General features: G+C 45.2%; 1 protein-coding gene across 1 annotated transcript in view; it reads left to right on the top strand.

The window, feature by feature from the left end:
* The window catches only part of UBE2R2 (ubiquitin-conjugating enzyme E2R 2), a 55,866-nt gene that overhangs the window by 272 nt on the left and 47,706 nt on the right, over positions 1–7,888 (top strand). The window lies entirely within an intron of this gene.

The following is a 7,888-nucleotide window of genomic DNA, read 5'->3' as shown; positions in this document are numbered from 1 at the left end:
TGTAGGGGCGGTCTGGCTGGGGCCCGCGGGAGCTGCCCTCCCCTCTCCCTCGGGGTGAGCTCTGGGGGAGCGGGGGGCCGCGCCACGGCCGCCTTCGTCCTGTTATTTCCCTGCTTTCCCCCCAAAGAAAGGCAGGCACCTCATGGCAGGGTGCGAATTTCTCCCTTCCGCCCCACGCTGTCCGCTCGGCTCTGGGCTGCCTGTGTTTGTTTCAAAGTAAGGGGCTTCCCAGCCATCCCTCGATCGCTTCGCTGGCCGCACGGTAGGATCCTGTGTAGGTTGATGAATTCAGGGTTTAAAAAAAAAAAAAAAAAGTAATTTTGTTTTCCTCAAAACCTCATGGGCTTCAGGACTGGTGTTCACGATGATTTCCCCCCGCCTCCGTTTTCCTTTTCTTCCTCTCCAAACTTTTAGAGGGCAGCCTTCAAAGGGCTACGGCAACACATAATTGGTGAAGGTAGATAAATGCTTTCAATTCCTCTCTCAAGCTTCCTGTTAATCCGAAAAAACTTTTGTGGGTGTTATTTCCCCTCTTGTAAATACAGTAAGCAAGAAATCTGGCACTGCCATCCCAGAAAGGAACTGAAGGGAGCTGACTTAAGTTCTCAAAACAGCTGGAGGAGGAGGAATGGCACGTTTTTCTTAAAAGCAGCAATTAAAAAAAACCCAAAAAACCTCGGTGCCTGCAGAAGATATTGCATTGGGCACACCCCTTTGCACTTGATGTCCACTTGGGCTCTGTCAAAATATTGTCCCCTTCAGCTCGCTTCTCCCAGAGTTAACTGTTTTAGTAGTGGCTCCTGCATCTCCCATTCCATGCCCTTTGGCTTCCGTCAAACTGAAGAAATTTTTGGATGATCCCTTTGCTTGGCTAACATGCATCTTCAGTGCCTCTTGGCCTCTCCGGGTCAAGGTTTAAGAGCTTTGTTCCACAAAACCAAAATAACTTGTAGCTTGGGGAATAATAGATTTGAGTCACGTTCAGCTTGACCTCATTGTTTTGAAGGAAGGGAAGGCTTTGGCACAAGGCTTGCCTTTTGTAATGAGTTGGCTGGCTTACTCATGTAGGTGTGATAGGTATATTCTTAGACTCACCTCCATTATTACTTATTCAGGAAGTCACTCTAGTCTTTGGTTGGTAACTGGGTCATTTTTACATCCAAATGGTTTGGCGACCTCTTCCTGCACTTACATTGCTCATCCATTTTTTTCAAAGAAATCACAATGGATCAAAATATTTCTGTTTGGTCTGGGAGCTGTCTGGACTGTATGTTTGTGATGGTTCCTGGAAAGAAGCTGGAGCAGCCTGCAAAATAATCTGGGGATGCGTGTTAACAAGCGTAGATTTAGGCAAGGTTGCCAGTTGCCTTGCCTCAATATTACGAATGTGCTATCTTTTTTGGTACTTGACATCCTTGAACTGTCATGCCTTTCTTCTAAACTCTTCTGACTGATCCTGTGGTACTTTGAGAGTGGGAGCCTAAGGTCTCATGATGCCTTTATCCCCCCACAGCAGAGGGATTCCCTTCAAGCGGCATGGCTGGAGTCTGTTATGTGTTGTTTCTGTCTCGTCTTTCCTCCATGAGGAGCTGGGCCTGGTAGTTTTTTGTTTTGGTAGCATCTGATCTTTGGTTGTGCATCCTAAGTTCTGAGCCACTGAAAAAGTGGTCTTAGACCCTCATTCTCTCCCTAGGGAGAAGGAGTCATCTTGTCCTGGGAAGTGATGTTCTTGTCTTTCTTTGTATTGGGCCTTCAGGTAATAAACCTTTAGATGTGTTAGACTTGGCTTACTGAATTGTTTAGAGGTAAGATTAATACCCTAAACTTTATTTGGTGGGGTCACTTCTATGATATATTCATAGTGTATATAAGGTGAGCACTAGTTGAGATCAGCATCTGGTTTATTTTTCAGATTTCTTGGCTTGATGAAATGTCTAGCTTCATCTTCTTCTGTATTTTTAGTTTCCTAAGATGAGGTAAGCAGGATTAGGAATATGCAATTACAGGATATAACTTTTTTTAAACTTTGTGATGATGAGAGTTTGGGAATTTTCTTCCACTTGAGGTGTGGTTTGAGGGTAGGGACTGGAGGGAAAGTAGGAAGGCTCCTAGTTAAGCTCGAGTATAAATATTTTGAGGAAAACCTGTGTTTAATGTGACCTTAATAAAGACTGTGTTAGTGATGGTTGACTGAGAATACAAATGCTTGATTTGTGCTCATGGAGCTCTTGGAGCTGGTAGTATCAGCTTTTGGCACCTTGTTTATTCTTGGAGAAATATGACCTTTCTCTCTGGGTTGTTGAACTAGCTGAATAAACTGAAATGAGGAAAGTGCTCTCTTTGCACCTCCTTGACAGGAGCTACTGCTGTTAAAAGCTGGTTCAACATTTCAACAATTTGTGGTTTCAGTTGTTAATCCTGTAACTCTAGCATTTGGTAAATTGAAGCAGAAAACAAGAACCCCTGACTGTTTGTTTAAATGGTAGGTTATCAATACCTTAGTGCTGGCTGCAGTAAAGTCAGGGACTTCTTAAAAATTCAAGCACAGCATCTAAGCGTGTTTTATCAACTAGTGCAGCATGCTCAAATCTGCTGCAGTACTTCACAGTTTAGGACCTCCCAGCTAGATGGAAAGGGCAGCAGCCTTCAGAAGCAACCACTGTGTGAAGAGCAGCTTATATCAGCAAGGGGTAGGAGCACTCCTGAACTGCAAGCCCCCTGCTATGCGATCAGCTGAAGGTGCACATCTGCAGGAGGTTATATCAACCTTTGCCTTACCTAGTGACTTTACTCCTGGTTATACTGAATAGCTGTCCAATGTTTTGGGCAGCCCTTTGCTTAAGTTCCAGATTACCACCCTTAAGGAAGGAGTTGAGCTATTCTGTGCACTGGTTATCTCTCATTCCTTGTTGTCAAGACAAAGTAGCTCAGGGTCAGTGATGTTAAGTCCTCTAAAGAGGTCCAGTGGTAAGAGCAAACGTCTGTCTTTCAGCTGCTGTCAGCAAGAAATTGCCAGTTTGTGGCAGAATCAGTTGTGTTGGACTACAGGTATTTGCCTGCAATAGGTTGTCATTGTTTAACCCCGGCTGGCATTAAGCACCACGCAGCTGCTTGCTCACTTCCACCTCCACCTAGTGGGATGTGGGAGAGAATCGGGAAAAGTAGTAAAATTCGTGGGTTGAGATAAGACCAGTTTAATGGAACAGAGGTATAATATAATAATGATAATAAAATTAATAATAATAAAATAATTGGAATATATAAAACCAGTGATGCACAATGCAATTGCTCACCACTCATCAACTGATGCCCAGTCAGTTCCTAAGCAGCGATCCTGCTAGGCCAACTGCCCCCAGTTTATGTACTGACATGACATCACATGGCATGGAATATTCCTTTGACCAGTTTGGGTCAGCTGCCCTGGCTGTGTCCCCTCCCAACTTCTTGTGCCCCTCCAGCCTTCTTGCTGGCTGGGCATGAGAACCTGGAAAATCCTTGACTTGGGATAAGCACTACTTAGCAACAAGTGAAAATGTCAGTGTGTTATCAATGTTATTCTCATACTAAACCCAAAACATAACACTACACCAGCTACTAAAAAGAAAACTAACTCTCTCACAGCTGAAAGCAGGACATTGGTGAACTTGATTTTTGGTCCCTGACTCATTCAGAGTTTGTTTAAGGGTGAAAGGTGGGTAGACCTTGTGTGTCCAAGATGTTGATTTGCTCACAGCTGATTCAGTTATTTGTGGTTTTTTTAAGTGACAGAGGAAAGAATTTTCTCAGAATTAAATGCTTCATGTCCAGGTCACAGATAGTGCCAGTTCCTTCTTTCTTAGGTCAGCTGGGAAGGACATGGTGTGATAAGACAGGTCTGTAGATCAGACTCCACTGGGCTATGTGGTAGTTCTAAATTGGTCTGGAAATGATGGGAATGTGTTTTTTCTGGTTTCGCAAGCAGTGCCTGAGCAATAGAGAACCAGACTGTGCTGTAATCTGCAGAACTATGTGTGAGCAGTTCATCAGTGCCAGCTTGATGCCATAGGCATCTTCTGTTTGGCTGAGCAGGTTCTTTGCTACATGACAGGAGAATGTCTTCACCTTTAATTTTGGCAGCTGATACTTAAATGGGGACCACCACAACAAAAGTTATTAAGCTGTAATCTGGTGATGATAGGTGCTAGCTGGGGTAGACTTCAATGGCTGAGGGTTGTGTATGGTGAAACTTTCACCATCTCAGGTGACCGTTGATCAGTCTCTGTGTCTGCCTTGAAATCCAGTGTCTTTCTTTGATGCTTGGGCCTTCAGAGCCTGCAGGTTGATAAACCTGTGCCCAGTGCTTTGATTGAGCAATGTTTTCAGGATACTTGCAGAACTATTAGAAAGTGTTTCCTGATGGCTTACTCAAAGCTCTGTGTGTTTGGTGCAAGTGCACCTTCGCATCACAGCTTTTGATTGTTTTTAAAAAGGAAATTCTTCTTGGTTTTATAGTTGAGTGGTATTGTTGTGCTGGGAGCCAACCTTTCAAGGAAGGTGCAAGTGAGAAATTATACAAACAGAAACTTCATTATTAAACACATAGTGCTGCCCAGAAGGATGGTTTGACCAAGTGTATTGGCTTTGTGTGGCAAGGTTTGGGGGGGTGGGTGGGGTGGTTGGGTGTTACAGGGGTGGTTTCTGTGAGAAGCTGCTGGAAGCTTCCCCTGTGCCCGACAGAGCCAATGCCAGCCAGCTCCAAGACGGACTCGCTGCCGGCCAAGGCCGAGCCCATCAGCGATAGCGGTAGCGCCTCTGTGATAACATATTTAAGAAGGACAAAAAGTTGCTGGGACAGACAGAAACGGCAGCCGGAGAGAGGAGTGAGAACATGCAAGAGAAACAACCCTGCAGACCCCCAGGTCAGTGCAGAAGGAGGGGAGGAGATGCTCCAGGCACCAGAGCAGAGATTCCCCTGCAGCCCATGGGAAGACCACAGTGAGGCAGGCTGTCCCCCTGCAGCCCAGGGAGGTCCATGGTGGAGCAGAGCTCCACCTGCAGCCCAGGGAGGACCCCACGCCGGAGCAGGTGGCTGCCCAAAGGAGGCTGTGACCCCATGGGAAGCCCACACTGGCGCAGGTTCCTGGCAGGACCTGTGGATCTGTGGAGAGAGGAGCCCACGGAGCAGGTTTTCTGGCAGGACTTGTGACCCTGTGGGCGACCTATGCTGGAGCAGTGTGCTCCTGAAGGACTGCACGCCGTGGAAGGGACCCATGCTGGAGCAGTTCATGAAGAACTGCAGCCTGTGGGAAGGACCCACATTGCAGAAGTTCGTGGAGGACTGTCTCCTGTGGGAGGGACCCCATGCTGGAGCAGGGGAAGAGTGTGATGAGTCCTGCGCCTGAGGAGGTTGAAGTGGCAGAAATAATTTGTGATGAACTGACCGTAAACCCCATTCCGCATCCCCCTGCGCCGCTGGGGGGGGTGGGTAGAGAATCCGTGAGTGAAGTTGTGCCTGGGAAGAAGGGAGAGGTGGAGGGAAGGTGGTCTGAGATTTTTTTTTTATTTCTTATTACCCCACTCTGGTTGCTTGGTAATAAATTGAGTTAATTTTCCCCAAGTCGAGTCTGTTTTGCCTGTGACAGTAATTGGTGCGTGATCTCTCCTGTCCTTATCTCGACCCACGAGCCCTTTGTTATATTTTCTCTCCCCTGTCCAGCTGAGGAGGGGGAGTGATAGAACGGCTTTGGCTGGCACCTGGCGTTCAGCCAGGGTCAACCCACCACTCCAAGTATGCTGTGTCAAGAAGCATGTTTAATATAGAGCAAGAGTCAATATTAAAAGCTCCTTCAGAGGTGTTTTAAGCTGGGTAGAGGAAAACCAATACACCTAACATGAAAGGAAACAAGAAGAATTAACTGCATTGTTACAGTTGCTATTTGATAGTTCTCAAGGCAATTTATTTCATAAGGTATTTTTGGTACTTGAAGGAGCAAGTCTTGACGTGTAAGTTGGAGGGGGAAAAAAAGCCCAAGTGTTGTGATTAGTTCTGTCTTGTAATTTGGGGGCTAAATAATTGTCAAGGCATTGTTTTCCTTGCTTTTTTAACTAATTAACTGTGTGATGTTTAAAGTTCTGAATTGTTGGATCTCAGCTTCTTTCAGGTGATTTGATTTCAAAAGAATTTACAATAATGTGGGAATAATTTTGTTTAGAGCAGGAAATCGATATGGAACTTACTTATGGATGACTGATGGCAAGAATGAGCACCATGTTTAAATGTTTAGTATTGTAGGCTACTTCCCAGAAAGCTTAAAATTAAGTAAATAGAAGTTTTTAAGCACTTAGAATTATGTAACTGTTAGAACATTTAACTCCACAAAAATATTCCTTGGTGCCAAGGAAAAAATGTGTGGTACTCTCAGCACAAAAGCTGCCTTCTGCAGGCCTCTGCGTTGCAAGGTGCTACAGAGCTTCTTTCTCAGTGTACTTAATCTTGTATTTTTGTTGCTTTTAGGTATCGCTGATGCTAATAAGCAGAGGTGTGATGCAGCAAAGGGATTTGGAACTGCGGGTGAATAGAGCCTGGAGTTGCGTGGTCTGGGTCTGAAGAGCTTGCATTCAGAGCTGGCTGTCTCCAAAGTGAAAGAGCCACTAAAGCTGTCTGCAGGCAGGGAGGCAAGAAACTTTTTCTGATGTTGGTTCACTGATCATAAGCACAGTTATCTCTGTCAGGCCTGGGGAATACCTGATTGACCCTCACTCTGCTGTTTCATGTAGTTTTTTGGATGGCTACTTCTGTGGGCCCCAGAGAATCCTCCCGACAACTCACCCAGCTTGTAGCCTGTTTAGGACAGCAGCCTATCCTCAGGAGAAAAGGGCAAGGTAATGATAGTAGCCAGCTCCTAGTCCTTTCCCTAGGGCTCCTCTGATCCAGGTAGGGTTATTGTCTACGCTCAGAAGCACAGATAATGATTTCCAGTTCTGATACTGCCTGAAAATACAAGATGATATGCAGTTAGGTTCTGTTGTATGGCAGGAGGAGAGCTGTAGCACAGTCCACCTCTGTTGTTAGAATAAAAATGGAAAGCTTTCCATTTGGAAAGATTGAGCACTGTTGGTTTGTGTAAGTTTTCCATTGTTTGGCTGTACTTCCATGAGTTGCACAGAATGACCCTTGGATAAGGTAGAATACAACATGAGGTTTTTTTCTTCGATAACAATGCAAAGAACTTTGCCTCTTGAAATTTGGTGCCTGTCTGTTCAAGAGAGAGTAACTAAAAGCATGTAGGTAGCTTTAGATCTGGTTCCTATTATAGGAATTAGTGCAAACTTTTGACTCTGTAGTGTTAGTAGGGCGTTCTTTTTAAATTTTGTGTAAATCCTTAAGATCTCCAGTATTGCAGTGATGTTACACCACTGTCTGAGTGTGGGACCACATCTGTAACTTCTCAAAAGCTCAGACATGTTTTTACCTCACAGTTTTGAAAGCTTATGCTTATCCTGCCTGCTGTTTTACATAGTGATGTATTCACACTGGATATCTTCTCTTTAATAGCACTTTAGGTCTACTGCGTTGTCCTGGTTTCGGCTGGGAGAGAGTTAATTGTCTTTTTAGCAGCTGGTATAGTGTTATGTTTTGAGTTTAGTATGAGAATAATGTTGATAACACACTGATATTTTCACTTGTTGCTAAGTAGTGCTTATCCCAAGTCAAGGATTTTCCAGGTTCTCATGCCCAGCCAGCAAGAAGGCTGGAGGGGCACAAGAAGCTGGGAGGGGACACAGCCAGGACAGCTGACCCAAACTGGCCAAAGGGGTATTCCATACCATGTGATGTCATGTCCAGTACATAAACTGGGGGCAGTTGGCTGAGGCAGGGGCAGATTGCTGTTCAGGAACTGACTGGACA

The sequence above is a fragment of the Haliaeetus leucocephalus genome, unplaced genomic scaffold (assembly GCF_000737465.1).
Source record: "Haliaeetus leucocephalus isolate CR32 unplaced genomic scaffold, Haliaeetus_leucocephalus-4.0 Scaffold142, whole genome shotgun sequence".
In the NCBI taxonomy this organism is placed as follows: Eukaryota; Metazoa; Chordata; class Aves; order Accipitriformes; family Accipitridae; genus Haliaeetus; species Haliaeetus leucocephalus.
The sequence above is the reverse complement of the archived record's forward strand: the minus strand, read 5'-3'. Positions and strand labels throughout refer to the sequence as shown.